The following is a 16,826-nucleotide window of genomic DNA, read 5'->3' on the forward strand; positions in this document are numbered from 1 at the left end:
TCTCTGCAAATGTTGGTCAAGGCAAAAGCACAATGTACTCATGGTGTCCAAGCTGAGTCGGAAGCTGAAGTGAAAAGTAAAACACAATATGTGCACTTGAACTGTCAACATACCGTAATGACAGAATATCCTGTCTATCCGATGTGAGTCACTTCCTGATGAGTTAAGCAGGCTGTTCAAGGGCAACGGGATGATAGTGCTCTGCTCAACAACAGACTGAACTTTAAACATATTGCTGAAGCTGTCACAAGAGCAAACTACTTTATATATTAATATGTGTATATCATCATTTTAAATATCAAATACTCTTTTTTCTAATAATCCTTTTCTGTCAGGATTCACCAAATTGACTGTACTGTTCTGGAAACTTGCGAAGGTTAAGTACTATAATCTTTCACACAAACGATGGCTCCTTTTAGTTGTAACGTCCTATTACTGTTTGGATCAGCTGCTGTGAGGAACAGAGTGACATTACATCAACCAGGTCTTGATTTCAACTTATGAGGCAGCGAACACAGTGAACAGCATTAAGATAAGAGTTTATCTCGAACATGTGCTCATCTAAATACTTAATGGCTGATTGTGAATAATAATCATCAACTAAATCAACAAAACTTAAAACAGTCCAAGTTTTAAGTTTCTATGTACAAAAATAAAATCACTTATCAAAGGAGGGAAAGCGGGGAAGTTGCTCATAATTATTTATTCCTCACTGTGAAACTGATATATTCTGTTATAAGATTTGGTTGGAATATATAAGACTGTAATATTATTAGAAATTCAAGGTAGCCTGTTGTCGATCAAAGCAGTTAACTGGAGATATATCTCACTGGCCTCCTTTGTATCACTACTCCTACAGGCCTAAGTTGGTATTGTACGGGTAATAGCTTTCTTTACCATAATAATCTTCAATAATGAATGTTTTCCATCACAAGCATTTAGGGTAAATTATGCTCTCTAGAGACATGTAAAGTACAACGATTTCACTCTTCGATATGGATATTGCTCTATGTAACTGAAAAAATTAGTAGTGATGTGGTTCAAGGACACAGAATCTTACACATGAGATTTTTAAAGAGGTTATTAAAAATTGGTTTCTTCTAGTTGATCAGAGAATTTGGAGATACATTTAAGTGCTTTTCCCTGTTTGGTTGACCCGTACTCTCCAGAACACAGAGAAACCATTATCTGCAGCTATGGCTTCCTTGAAATTTCTGTGTTACGCCATCAAGGTGACACAAACACACTTGTCAGGAAATGCACATGTCAGACTGTAAAAGACGCTTTTGGCTCGAAGGCAAAGGTTCTGCTAAAGGCTCAATCACATCCCCCCTCTCCCCAGCTGTATGCTCACACACAGCGTCTAGCAGCCAGAGAAAATAATTAGGCCATGGTTGCTCTCTGAGGCACAAAGATCCATTAGTAACAGATCTTAGACATAACTGTCTCTCTTCACAAAGGTAACCTAGGACTGATGAGCAGGGCAAACAAGAGTGCACGAGTCTCAAACGGAACTCCTCTTTCAACTATTGTTAGTTAACCCAGAGGAAGCTATGCAGTGCCCCCTTAAATTATTGACTCAAGTATGTCCGATGCTGCAAAGCTGTGGCCTGTGAATGAAAATGTTCAAGACATTGTGCCGCACCTAACTTTCTCAGTGGGGTATCATTATATATGCAAGTATAGCCAAATTCACTGAACAGACATTGTCTTTAAGTTACTCGAATGATGATTTTGTCAACAGGCTGATTGTTTCGGTTTTTTTTCTCAATGCATCATGCCACTGGAAAATGCAATGGATTTGGTTTGACAAATAAAAATTTATAAAATGGTTTACATCATCTGACAACAGACATCACATGAGGCAACAGCTTATAATAGTAATTACAGAAAACATTCAGCTCCAGCTAGCAAAAAAAGACACCAAGTGAACAAAACTTTGCAACTTTTACAATATTGTCAATACCAGAACAATGAAGAAAATAGCAACGAACACTCACTGTCGTTTTTGTTTTCAGAGGAGGGCGTGTGAATATTGTGGGGGGGAGAAAAACAACCAAAATGTGAGCAAGTACATACACACAGTATCGATCCTTCAAGCGCGTTCCACACCAAGATCAAAATGATTGAAGACGAAATCAGATAACGACATGACTAAAGTAAAGAAATTCTGGCACAATACCAACCCACAGACTCAACACAAGTATTCTCTGGCCTCAACACTAAATAAATCAGTCAATAAAAGACAAAAGTACCAACTTGAAAATCCAAATAATACACAATAACCTAAACTCTGGCAATTAAATCCAGTGTTTTGATCTGAGTATTCGAAAGGAAAGCAAAGCATCAAACTGCAGGAAGCGACCGTAATGAGGAGGAAAAACTTTCTGACTTACCAGTAACTTGTAGAAGTGCACCTTTCTTTCGACTCTTAAACCCCTTTATTCAAACAGAATCCAGAGAATTAGTCACCAGGTTTATCCATCTTTATATCCACATGTACTTTTTTCTGCAAGGATGTTCTCACTCATTTTAAAAAGAATAACCTCTCAACTGAGACACTTGCTATGGGAATAATTAGTTTCAGGTTCAGTAGCTTGACCTCATCAAAACCAAGTGCAATACCAACAAAATAGTTTTTCCATGGCTGCCGATGTCTTTTGGTTTATGTTGAGTTTCCTTTCAAGAAACATTAGCAAGTTAACTTATCAAGGTCACAACAGAGATGCTTAAAGAAAATGCACCCTAATCGGTCAAAAAGTAAGAGAAGGCCAGCCTCTGTTTACTTCTTTAGCAAAATGGAGGAGTTACAAAACTCCCCTTCGCAGAAAATTAAATAAATGCTAATTGATTAATTACTCGGGCCCTTACAATCACTGACCAAGTTCGTAACCTCGGAGTGTTGATAGACTCAAATCTGACTTTCAGCAGCCACATCAAAGCTGTCACCAAGGCAGCTTTTTACCATCTCAGAAACATCAACAGAATTAAAGGTTTCCTCTCCCAAAAAGACCAGGAGAAACTCATCCATGCATTCATCTCCAGTAGACTCGATTACTGTAATGGTCTTTTAACTGGACTTCCCAAAAAGAGCATTAAACATCTGCAACTCATCCAGAACGCTGCTGCTCGAGTTTTAACCCGGACTAAGAGATCTGAACACATCACACCAGTTTTAAAATCTTTACACTGGCTTCCAGTCAGTCACAGAATAGATTTAAAAAGCCTGCTGATGGTTTACAAATCCCAGAACGTTTTAGGCCCAAAATACATCTGTGATATGTTCAGAGAATTTAAACCCAGCAGAGCTCTTAGATCCAAGGACTCAGGTCAGCTGGTTCAGTCCAGAGTCCAGACTAAACATGGAGAAGCAGCATTTAGCTGTTATGCTGCCAACAAGTGGAACAAACTGCCAGTGGAGATTAAACTTTCACCAAATGTAGACATTTTTAAATCCAGATTAAAAACATTTCTTTTCTCATGTGTCTATGCATGAAATCTGCACAGTATATTTTAACTTATCTTGACTGTTGCTTGTTTTTAAATTCATTAAAATGATTTAATTTGTTTCTCTTTATATTCTTTTATGTTTTTTAATGCTTCTTCCACTCCCTGCTGCAATGCTTTTATTTTATGTAAAGCACTTTGAATTGTTTTGTACATGAAATGTGCTATACAAATAAATTTGATTTGATTTGATTTTAATTATTTACTAGGAGGAAGGAGGAAAAGGAAGAAAAGTAATTTTTGGCATTTTTGAGCACCTGCTAATAATCCATACCCAAATCCCAAATAATCAAGATAAACTATGCTCTATTTAATAATCATATAGAAGGATTTATAAATTTTGTCATCTAAAATTCAAGAAAAGGAATTGCCTCTCTTGGCTGTTCTAAGGAGCAGCCATCAAAATTGTTCTCAATTTATCTACTTGCTTGTGTTGCTGTCCTTATCAGTCCAGTGAGCCACTCCACATCTGCTCCCTATTTCTAAATAGGTCACCTGTATTCACTCACCTATTCACCACCCCCAATATATATACCACTTGGTTCAGATTGTTGTTTGTAGGAATGTCTATTTATGTTCAATTGTTACAACTAGCCTTTTGTCTTTTGCCTGTACTGGACAGCAAAGTTGTTGTTTTTTTTATTTGCTTTTTTGTCAGCATTTTGGAAACCAAATGATCAGGAAAACCACATTAAACCTGAGTTTCACTAAAAGATTCGGGGAAAAAATTGGGTTTCAGCTTTCTCACTTGTGAAAAAATAATACAAATGTGTTGTCATTGGCACTATGACAACACCACAAGTATAAAACATGCATTATTGTTTGCTTTAGTGCTGCAGACTTTTGAATGATATGTACTGAGATCCTATAGTGTAACTCTTTTATGAGAGGTGTATGTAACTCCCTTATTAACAAGACAGCCTTCTTGTGAGGCACGTCACTGAGACTCAAAATGGAACATCTTACATGTGATGAGAACAAATACTGCCATGAAATGCTGCAGGTGAAAAAAAAGTGATCTTGGTGCAAATGATACCATTTGACAGCACCAACTTGTGTATGTTTTTCCACAATATATTTGATATTTTAATGTAATATTCACTTGTCTCCAAACAACTTATCGTAACTTTCATAACTACATAGACTTTGGTAATTTGGACTTTTTTTTTGTTCACATTACATATATCACCAGCGGGAATCACCTGTCGCTAATTGTCTTAAATTATGTTAGTAACTTGACAAGAAGATAACTTGAAATCAAACCAGTATACTGGTTTTAATTCCATTCAATGCTTTTTTTTGTATACTGTGAATAGGTCAATGGCAACACAAGAGGCAAAGAGGGTTGACTACACAGTGAGCTAATGATTCGTTTTCTCATGAAGCAGATATGATAGAAACTTTGAAGTTGAAGTCATAAGAAGTAATAATTCCATCTTCTGCCTTTACCCAAGGGACTTTAAATATCAGAGAAATGAACTTAATCAAAAATATGTATTCATGAACAGCAATACAATAGCTTCTTCATCTTTTCATACCTCAATATCTTCATATACCTTATCAATGGAAAATCTTCTACCTGTGAAACCTAAAAAATACAATGCACTTCTAGACTAAATTAGATTTGATAGAAAAGGAGAATTATTATTATCCCGTCACAATAGTCCTCCTGTCACTGCTTAGCAGACACACTCTCAAGCATACACACTTACACAAAGTCAGAAGTACACTGTATTATTCAATTTTCCCAGAAACATAGATAGACAGACCATCTCTTCTGCTCACAAATGTAGACACACACAGTCACACACTTCAGTATCTCAGTCAAGCCCACTTACCTGAAAGACACTGTGTGAGTACATGTAATTGGTTATGAAATTTACCCAACTGTTGCATCATATTAATTCTGATGTGGATCAGATGACATAATGTAGCATCTGCCAAATGCATAAACATATGATGATAATGCGGATGCAGTGGAGGCGATTATAGTTATATACTCTCCAAGTTATCTGACAAGATCAAATGATTTTGTAGCTTTGTGTGGTGCTTGTGCATTATAACATACATCCATCCATTTTCTATACCCGCGTACTCCAACTCAGGGTCTCAGGGGGTGGGGTACACCCTGGACAGGTTGCTAGTTTATCACATGGCGCATTATAACATATTGTGAATCGATATATTTCCTTTATAGATTGGACTGGATGGTAGAGATGGACTTGTTTTTCAAGGAGCAAAGACTTGATCAATGGACATATAACTATATATTGTAGCAGATAAACAAAAAACTAGAAAGCTGCAAGCAGCTGTATGCGGGACCGAGATATGCGCACGTTGGGGCATGTGCTGGACGTCGTAGTCGCGCAGCTCTGCCCACACGCACGTAACCCTCTGCGTACGTACGAGCTCATAATAACCCCAATGCGCCCCCCCCACATACAATAACCCCAAAGATTGGATAATGTATGTGGGAGTTATAAGCGACTACATTTTTTGTGGCGAGTGATGGCGAGTCATCAAACTTTGAGTTTTGAAAAAATTACCCAATGACGCCCCCCCCCCCATATCCAAGTTTGAAGTCTGTAGCACGAAATCTGCAGGACGAGTTCGATCATATGCAAGGGGTGGAATTGGGGAGAAATGGCACCAAAACACACCTTCCATCCAAAATGGCCGCCATTCCTGTGGACGTGGGATCATGGCGGCATGAGACTTTTTTGTGTGTCTGGGCATGATGAATAGTATAATATGAGTGTACCGAATTTTGTTGTCCCACGCGAAACTAACCCCAATGCGGGGACTATTTTTAAGTATCGTAGGGGGCGCCAATGAGCCATTTTGCTCCGCCCACACACGATACCCTTTACATACGCACGAGGTTGTCAGGGTGGACGTGTGTGCCAAGTTTCATGACCTTGCGATCATGATAAGGCTTTCAAATCACAAATGCCATCACACGACTTTCACCGCCTGGCCACGCCCACACCGTTCAGAGTTCCCCCATGTCTTAAGGGTAACCTGGCCTAGTTTGAAGCTTGTAGCATTAAATATGTAGGACAAGTTCAATCAAATGCAAGGTCTGGAAAAAAAAAGACGTTTACAACCACCAGCAGGTGGCACTGAAGGTGGATGTCACTACGATAATATGTACGCGTTCAGGCTGGTTCCAGCTTTCACCGTATGAAGTTTGGGATAGATTGGATAATGTATGTGGCAGTTAATAATTTTTTGTGGCGAGTGACTGTGAGTCATCAAACTTTGAGGCGTTGCTACGCCCACGCCCTTTGAGGTTTAAAAAAGTTTTTTTTCCCCCCATGTCTTAAGAGTTACCTGGCCAAGTTTGAAGTCTGTAGCATTAAATCTGTAGGACAAGTTCGATCATATGCAAGGCGTGGAATCGGTCAAAAATGGCACGAAAACACACTTTCCATCCAAAATGGACGTGGGACAACACAGGTCCTCAATTGGTTGCTAACAACTTCTTTTTATTGCGAGCCATGTTTAATTCTAATACAACTACAACCATGAACTTCTTTGTCTATTGCAAATGTTGCACAAAAAAAAAAAAAAAAAAAAAGAGGCAGTGGAGTACATGGTTAATGGGTTTTTTAAGGGCCTATGCCCACCATAACCTCCATTTCTCATTTTTAGCTTACTGGAGTGACGCTCAACATGTTCTGCATCAAGGTTTGACATGTTGTGCATTCAAAAACGTTTTTCCACAAGTTGGTAATGAGTGGTAATTTAAGTCAAAGTTGCATTTCTATCAGCTCAAACCAGTCTGCCCATTCTCTCTGACATTGAAAAGGTATTTTCATAGATCTGCCACTCACTATATTATTTTCTGTGTTTGGAACATTTTTTTTAAAGCCTAGAGATGGCTGTGTGGGAATATGCCCATCGATCACAAGTTTCTGAAAGACTCAAATGAGCCTGCCTTGGACCAAAAGCCTTGCCATTTTAAAGTCACTTTTAAAACCACTTTTAAATTTCTAAGGAATCAATAGCTTTGTGTAACAGCCACACATGCAAACCTATTTTGTGCTTTTGTTTGAAAGCTTTCAGTTGTGAGGCACATCCTCAATAACTTTTAAATTAAGCATTTGCCAACAGAAAGGGAGGATCATTAATGCCATGATCTGTTTTAATTTTTAGGTTCAAGCACACTGATTGGCAAGTACACTGTTGCTACAGAAGAAGTCTGTATTTACCATTCATGCATTTTAAAAAGCACAAGTTGGTATTTTCAGAATCCATACCATGTGTGATTGTCAGGGGAGGGGTGGGTAGGCAGGACACAGATGCGGACTCAGATGTAAAAAAGCAAACTGGGTTTATTAGGCAAAAACAATACGTGGTTAACACAAAAACAAGACTATGTAAAGACAAAACAAAACAAAAGACTTGACAGGGCAGGGATAAATACCTAACTTGATACGTGGGGTCGTGGCGTGGCATGGCATGGCATGAGGGGAAAATCAGGAATCGTGGTAGGTGTGTAAGGATCTCACAAAAGGACAGGGGAGACTGGAAACTAAATAGGGAACTGGGAGTGATAAGTGAATGAGTGCAGCTGATGGGGAAAAACACAGGTGAAGTGAGTGAAGCTAATGAACTGAACATGGGAAGTGAGGGAAAAACAATGGCAAAACTAAAACATTAAAACATGGCAAAGCTTAACTAAACATAGACTTAAAAACTAACACATGATAAAACATGAAACTAAAAACATGGGCAAAGTCCCGTGGGCGTGACAGTGATTCACCAATATGTCGCATTACAATAGCATCTTTCCTTCGCATTGAATGCTATGCCTTATTTTTGTCTTATGGTTTAAACTCCTAACTGTGAAACATTTGATGTTCAATGATGGGATTGCCATTTTTGCACTGACAAAGAGCACATAATTGTATAAGAAATTATTCAATTACACCATAAAATAATATCTGTCTCCCCTAAAATTATCTTGTGACTGTTTTGGCATATCTGTTTCTGTAAATGGCTTACTCTAAAGTACCATTCTGCTATATAAATATTTCCATTCTTGGTAAATGACTCAGTGAGATCTACACCCCTAACCTTGATAGTGTTCCCCCAATATTAAGCTTAAAATATTAAGACACAAGACAAAAGAAAAAAACAATCCCAGTTCCTCCTCCTTGGCCCAATCACTTCATCCAACCTTGCTGGCTTACATTTAGCCAGGTAGGATCTTTCCCTTGTGTGGACCGGGGGTAATGCTCATCTAGCCCTTGTAGATGAGCAACTGGAACATATAGGGCCTTTTGTACCCCATGATCATTGCCTCTTGACCCCCAAAAGAAAAGGGACACCCTTCCTAACGTGCCAGCTTGCAAATTAAGATCAAGTGGAATACCAAAGGTCAGGAATTGTGAATGGGCCTAAATATTACCGATATACAATTAGTTACACTCCTTAAAATGGGTACTACACTAAGTACAAAAAAATAAATAATAATTTTCTGTTTCCGTGTTATCTAAATTACCCAATATATTATAATTTCATTACACAAAAAGAGATGAGCGCTCCTGACGAGGACATTGCAGAACTATCAGAACGGCAAAATAATTTTTTTCACCAAATCATGGCCACACAAACAACTCTGACACCTCTCTACTCAGCTTTACAACAACATGAGCAGACAGAGACTGCATATAGAGAGGGAATAATAAAGGAGGAGGAATTATATGTGCTTGTTAACAACAGATGGTGTAATCCTGGACATGCGACTGAAAGAGTGTCTCTGCACCCCAGATGTTAAACTGTTGTCTGTGAGTTTCTTCATGGATATACAGTAATCAATGGAATAAAACTATTCAGGACTTTAAAATGAATGTATGGCCTTAATTTCCTTCTGCATATCTTACTGTACATTAAGGACATCACTGAGACACAAGCTCTCTTCAGAGTTTAGAAACAAATAATTAGTTATCCATGCAGACAAATGTACTCAACTCAAGATTTTTTTAAATATATAATCGCTTTATCTATCACAAAAAGATCTACTTCACAGAATTGACAGAACTGAATTGAACAGAAAAATATTTTCTGGAAAAAGCAACATCCTGCAACAAACAGTGAACCGTAGTGTAGCAAATGATTTCTCACAAACTGTTAGGGTTTTGTGGGTTTTTAGTTATGTTCAAAGGGTTTTAGAAAAATGTTTTTTTTATTTGTTATTGTATTTTTCTTTGATGGTTTCTCATGTGAGGTTTGCATTATTCATCTGATGATCATCAATAATTGTTTCTTGTTCTATGCTCTGATTTAGTTTTTCTGGTTGCCATGGTTTAATCTCAGTGTTTTGGTTCACTTACTGTTAGAGTTGTGGTATTTTGTTACAGTCTTATTCTTTGTGTATTAGGGTTTTAGTTTTTGGTTCTCTTTATTAGCTTTCATTGTTAGAGTTTGTACTTTGTTTGTTGAATGTTTATTCTTTAGCTTTGGTTTCTGCCTCCCATGCTTAGTTCCATCATGTGCTTAGTTCCACTTGGATTCATGTTCATTTTTCACTTCAGTTGGTGTTCCTTGTGTTAACTTTAAGTTTCTAGTTTAGAGTATAGCGTAATAGAGTTTCTCTCTATTCTTGTCATTATCAATAGATGTACTCAGTTATCTTGGTCTTGGCCCTTTGGTGTCACTTCACACCTATTTCCCATTAATCACTTACCAATCAATCCTCTGAGTATATATAGCTCCCAGGTTACCTTGGTTATTTGCCAGTTCCTTGTTGTCTCTTCTACTATTGTTTTACTGTCCTGCTGCTTTTTGTTTGTGTGGAATTTTTTTAATTTTCCTGTTCAACAGCACCCTTGGTTTGATCATTAAAGACTTTTTGGTTCATTGTTAATTTGTGTCCGTAATCTCCCCTAACCTTTTTTTTAGTATTCACAGCAGCTAATTAAATGTTTGAGGTAGGAAAGCAACTAATTACTTGTTCTAACATGTACTTGTTCGTGGTTAGAACAAATACATGGATGGAGCTGTGAAGTGAGAATAAAAAAAATGAACAACAATGATATAAACTATATATCAAAACATGTTGCTTCAATAACAGTCCAGCATTGGAAAAAAAATAGTGAGAGAAAAAAAAACATAAAAGCAGACAGCAGACGAAATAATCAAAACTCAGGAGGAGACATTAAGTCTACTGAGAAAAAGTGAGTACGGAGAAACAGGCCAAAGAAATGGAGAAGACGAATGCACAAACAGAAATATTGTAAGAGGAACCAATAGCAATCCTAGACAGGGAAGTACAGAGTACTGCAGACAAGCAGAAAAAGTTAAGAAGGGGAAAAAAATCCACAGAGAAAGAAGACCAGCAAAGGGCAGAAAGTTTGTGTGAGCATTGGCCGCACCGTCTGTCTCAAACAGCGGTGTGGTGGCCCATTGATTCAACCTCAATCCCACTGAAAGGTCAAATCTTTTAAACTACCTGTTTCCGCCTCTCTCTTTCTTTTTTTGTCCAAGCCATGTTAAACTTTCTTTATTTGAAAAAATTGTGTGCATGAAGCCTGCAGGAGCACGAGCGCGCGCTTTCTATTCATCACTAGCAGTGCCCCTGTCTTTTTATCTTGCTTCAACCAGAACTGGTGTCACCCTGAAGCACAAAGCCTGTGTTGTGAGACAGACTAAATGCCACCTGGCCTGCTGTTTACGGGTGTGAGAATGAGCATGTGAGTGCATTCTGCTGTCAAAACACAATTCTAAAGCACTTGTATTACTGTGCTGAGATCGTTTCGAAAGCCTCAGTACTGCAACAATACATCATTCATCCCTCCACTGACTTATACACATTGACAGTTGGGGTGATGACTGCCAAAACTGACAAAAGTCTTGCATCCATTTGGAGATTCACAGTTATATAGTCTGCCAACTTATACAGTCATTATTGGCAATGCCACAGAAGGTTATTGTGATTTTCTTTGATTTCTTTGCCTGGAACACTGGAGAGGAGGATTTTTTTTTGTTTTTGACAGACTGGATTTGGTAAAGCCAGAATTTCTGTGACTCTTTGTGAGCTTAAACACTCACTAACTTAGCCACTCCATGCTGGCTCAATGAGCAAGAGAGACAGAGTAAGTAGAAGTGTTCGAGTCAGCTGGTGAGAGTGATAAAATCTTATTTATAAAATAAATAAAAGATTATGTATTAATTCTTTCACAAGAGTTCCATTCTAAAACAGACAGGCATGTTAAAACCTGCTTGTAAAGTTCGTTTAGTGTCTTCAAATTCCACTATAAGTACTTAAAAATGAAGAAACATGATGTAAAGCAATATTTGTATATTGCAAATGCTAATTTTCTGAAATCAACTTGCTTTTTAAGGACATTTGCCCTCTCATTCAAAATGCTCAGATAGTCTTGAGCTCAGGAGCTGCCTCTCCTGTGCTGTGCCATGGGCTTGTGAAATAGTTTTTTGGTCTCCCTCAAAAGGTCTCATTCTTTGCTGCACTGGACTGCAGATGCAACATTACTTTTCCTTTGGATCGTTGGACTGATTCATATTTGTGATTATGGATGAAAAATAGAGGTTTCAAGAGGTTTTTTTCACATTTGGCGCTTAGAACTACACAGCAGTCAGTTAAAATTGAGGAGGCCTTTTGGATGAGAAGTGAAAAGGTCTTCAAGAACCAAAAAAGAAGTCAAGTTTCTCTCAACTTGAGCTTTTTTTTATGCACAGGTAATCGAGAACCTAAACTGACACACTGTTATGAGGTTTCACATAAAGAAGAAAGTAAAAAGTAAAATCACAAGCATAATAACAATCCCAATCTGCAGAGGCACCAATATCATCTCCATCATCACAGCCACGACACTGACAACAATATTAACATCGTCAACATTATCAGCATCAATATTGTCAACATCATGATCCCCCATCACTACTTCACTTACCTTGCTTTGTTGTTGAAGAGCGTAACAAATCCACAATGAGAACTTGTGTTGATCTAAGCTGACATAACTAAACCATATAACCTTTTTTTTTCTCTGATATAAAACAAAGAATCATTAGTTGGGTTTCTGAACCAAGTCCATCCTATCAGTAGAGGCCATTCAAAGTTAAACCCCGCCTGCTCACTATCCCACTGTCCCAGTGGTTAGAGTGCCAGGTCATCGGTCAGCAGCATAATACCGAGGGCTGATGTGTGGGTGGAGCAGTGCGAGGGGGGCATAGGTAGGCTCCATCTAAGTGGCACTATATTGATGAACCGGTTGGTGGATTTGCTCGGCATGTTTTTCCCACAGGCATAGGTTAAAAAAAATACTTCTTAAAGAAGATTCATGAAGAAAATAAGCTGTCAGGCCCCCGTCCTAACTGATTTATTCAACCCATTCAATGTTTAATAAGCAAATATATAGTGAATCAATAATTGATTCAGAGTCAGGCTTCAAAGTATAGAAATAAAAAGAAGGCAATGTGAGGAGTGAGAAAAGGAGGGACAAAAAATACCAAGTGAAGCCGCTGCAGGTGTAGAAGACAAAATTATTAACTGAGAGGCTGTCTGCTATAGGAATATGAAAGTGACTTTTTCTGTATGAGCCTTCGATTCAAAGTAGAATATTGAATATGTGCCTTTGCTTCAGTCCTGAAATTTTCCACTCATTTTCCCTGCTGTCTTTTCAGTTTCCATCAATCATTCACTCCATCGCCACCTCATTGTTCCCTCCAGTTCCTCTCACACTCTCACTGTCACACTTTGAAGTGTAGGTCTGCATGCTTTTGGGCTTGGCCAATGAATGCACCCACAAGTGAGTCCATTTTACACTTGTGCCTGTTCACATATGTAAATTAGATTTATTTAAGTGGACCGAATCATAATTCCATAAAAGAAAGTGATGTAAACAAAAATAATGTGTAGCTACATTCCCGATCCATACCAAAGTCCATTTGGTGGAAATGCACAGGAACTTGGAAAACTAGGTCATTATTTACTCTTTCACTCTTTCACTGAGATTAGCTTTCATGGGAGTGCATCCAGCCTCCAATATCACATGCAAGTCAAGTGGGCAACAGTCTACTTTAACTTAATTTACACTTCTCAGGCAGTGTGTACAGTTTACATTATTTATATAACTGTTAACCTGTCACCTGTTCTATGTTGACACTCTATGGCTTACTATAAGTCATGTAAATGCCTCCATCAACATTCACTTCCAAACAGCCACAAGGTTCTTCTCCTCTGTGTCCATCTAGCTGATCCAGTCAAGAACTGGCCTTCTCATACTAATCTTCCACAACAGCTTTGCCAAAAGGTTACCTACAAGGTCATCCTGTTACAGAGGGAGTATAGCTGGCGACAGTACTTTTGTGGTCTTTCTTCTCAATCTAACCTTAATGCCCTTAAAAATGTTCATTTGAGTAAAACTTTAACTGATTGAAAAAAATGAAACAAATTTGGGATCAGTTTGCTATTAACCTTGATTAACTAAGGGGTTCTTCGATTAATCAGTTAAAAAGATTTTATTGCTTGCCAGAACTAATCTCAATATGAGAGATGTGAGTGAGCTGCATATCAATTAGTGAAGAGCAGGAATTTGTGTTGCATGCGTGCGTGCTATTTGCTTGCACTCATGTGATTGTATGGGAACAAAGTTAAATCCCCATGCAGGGCAGATGACCTACAACCAGACACTGCTGTGTTTGGTTGAGCCTCACAGCTGAGAGCAGAAAGATCCCAGCTGATACACATCATATCCACACACACACACACACACACACACACACACACTACTTCATCACTGGTGTATGTAGCTTGGAGAGGAAAGCAGGAAGGGCAAAAGAAACACTAAGGAAGAAAAATGGAGGCTGAAAGGAGAACAATAAAATTAGAGAAATGAGGAGAGGAAGTAGGATAATGGGTAAAATGAAGAGTAAAGTATGGATAGAAGGTGCAGCGCTTTTTATTCTCAGCGTTAAATAACCAATACATATAAAAAGAGAAACTTTGTATGATTAGGAGAGGCAGAGGGGGAGTCAAAGCTCTTGTTTGTACCCTGTGTGGGTAACAGCATATTTTGCCCTCTAGTCCAATAACTGGTCTGGTGGATGCATCAAGATTGGGCAGCATGAGCGCATCTGCTGTATTACGTGCATCACTCTCTTCCTCTCATTTCCCTCCTCCAATTCTATATTTCCCTCTGGGCATCTCTCTCCTTCCATCTTTTTTGTCCTCACATTTCTCAATGGTCTTCTTCCATTTTTTGTAGTGCAAATTTTAGCTACCTAAATACTACAATTTGCTTAGCTGTACTCAGTCCCTGGAGCTCCAGCTTCTTCCAGAATTTTCCGTGAAGCTGAAGAACTTTTCCTGGAAAGGTCAAGTGCTCTTCAAGTGACTAAAGTCTGACCTGCACATCAGTATGCCAGCATTCACGCAAACTGTCTTTGTGCTTTTTCCCCACCCTGACAAGGTGGTGTTCTTACGTCTGCACATTTCTGCTTCAAATTCTACGCATCTTCCTCCCTATTTTGTCTGCCAAACATACAGACTTTTCATCTGTGATACCTCTCTTTTAGAAGCCTGGAGTTTAGGTTTACCACCAAGTGATATCTTGTCGGTTATTTAAAGCCAGAAACACAGACACATTTTGGGAAGACTAAATCTAGCTGATTTTGGTTAAACAAACCTTTTTACTTTTCTGTTGACCTTTGGGGACTTTCCCCTTCACATTAACACCAAGCACCGGTAGTTTGTTGCTCCTTGGCTTTTTCCTTTTCCAGCCCCTGTTATGTCCTCTATGTCCGACTTTCCGAATCTATCTTTTTCTATCTGCTTTCATCTCCCCCTCTCTTTTTCTCTGGTAGCCTGGGCTAATTGATACATCGTTCTAGCACTAAAGACGCTCTGTGTAGGAAGCACGGCTGACCGCCACTGGGTCTAACGCAGCATGGGGGAAAGGGAATTGAACAAGCACTGACCGTCAGAGCTGGTTAGCTTCACAGAGCTCCTGTCACAACTATGCTCACAATGCAACCTGTTTACTACCCAGGCCCCCTGCAATTACCAGCTCCCCAGCGGGGACCAAGCAAACGCCTGGGGAGAACTAACACCATCAGCAGAAGGAGAGGGGAAGGAGGGAGGGAGAGCCCCATTAAGAGACTGTGGCAAGATGGAGGCTATGTGATGAATCCCTAAGGGACAAGCGTGCTACAAGTCCATGTGTGTGCTTGAAGAAGATCGTTGAAAAAGGCAGGCCAGAGTGTTACACTTTACACAAAGAAAAGAAATGATAAGTTGAACAATGAAAGGGAGGTAATGGGTGTTAAGTGTTAGAGGGAACTCTGTTTTTTACTGGGAAATTTGTTTTTTTCTATTATCTTATAAATCCACCATTAACATGATTGAATCAATGAAGGAAGGAGCTTTACTAAATGAGATGTAATAAATATATGGGGATTTTAGGGTGCCAGGAATTGACAAAGAGCATATAAGTATTGATGTGGAGTGTTGGGTGTGTATTTGCACGTGAATCAGCCTGCTGCCATGACCTAACCTCTGACTCACAGGGACAGTGGGGCAGTGAAACAAGCAGCAGCACGGGACCCCTACAACACATTGCTGCTCCTCAGCTATCACATGTTGAACAATGATAACAAGACAGAAATGGGACTACTTATGTACTTCAAGGTTAGCATGTCATTCTAAACAACAACCATCTTTTGGAATGGGAAGGAATGGTAATGCTGTCAACCTTTGCAGAATCTCAGACTACACTTGACTGATTGAGAGCAGGATGAGCTTGTCTTCCTCCTCCACTGTCTGCATAATTCTTTTAATTTGATTGCAGCAGATTCTGAAACTGATGTGTTTTTTGCAGCAACACCAAAGCATTACATGCTGACATTGTTTCGGGTCAAAACTCTTCAGTGAGGAGTGGCTCTCGGGAAAATTGCTGGTGCCTGTCCAAGATAAAAGGTTCTCGTAATATAATCTAGTACCTTTTTGTTTTACAAACAAAAGGGCTGCTGTAGAGCCACAGACTACAGGGGCAGGTGAAAGAGCGTCTTAAAAGGTGAGTTAATCTGTTTAATTATCAGCCAATTGGTGATTTACATACTAACGATGGCAGGGGATATCATCTCAAAAGGATGTGGCGCCGTTAAACAGTAATAAGGTTGCTGAGTCTAATCATCAAACAAACAAGGTTAATTTCCCCTTTCACAGTACATTATGATATGGATAAGCTGAGAAACAGTGAGTTAGGGAGCCCGTGCTGCCTGGACCAACTGTTAAAACTCTCATTATGTCCCACAGGCTTCACTTTTTCCCAGGAGTATCTGACAAATACATT

General features: G+C 39.0%; 1 protein-coding gene across 2 annotated transcripts in view; it reads right to left on the reverse strand.

Moving 5' to 3' along the window:
* Positions 1 to 16,826, reverse strand: part of mdga1 (MAM domain containing glycosylphosphatidylinositol anchor 1) — a 221,418-nt gene that overhangs the window by 116,775 nt on the left and 87,817 nt on the right. The gene's annotated exons all lie outside the window — the stretch shown is intronic.

The sequence above is a fragment of the Odontesthes bonariensis genome, chromosome 1 (genome assembly GCF_027942865.1).
Source record: "Odontesthes bonariensis isolate fOdoBon6 chromosome 1, fOdoBon6.hap1, whole genome shotgun sequence".
NCBI lineage: Eukaryota > Metazoa > Chordata > Actinopteri > Atheriniformes > Atherinopsidae > Odontesthes > Odontesthes bonariensis.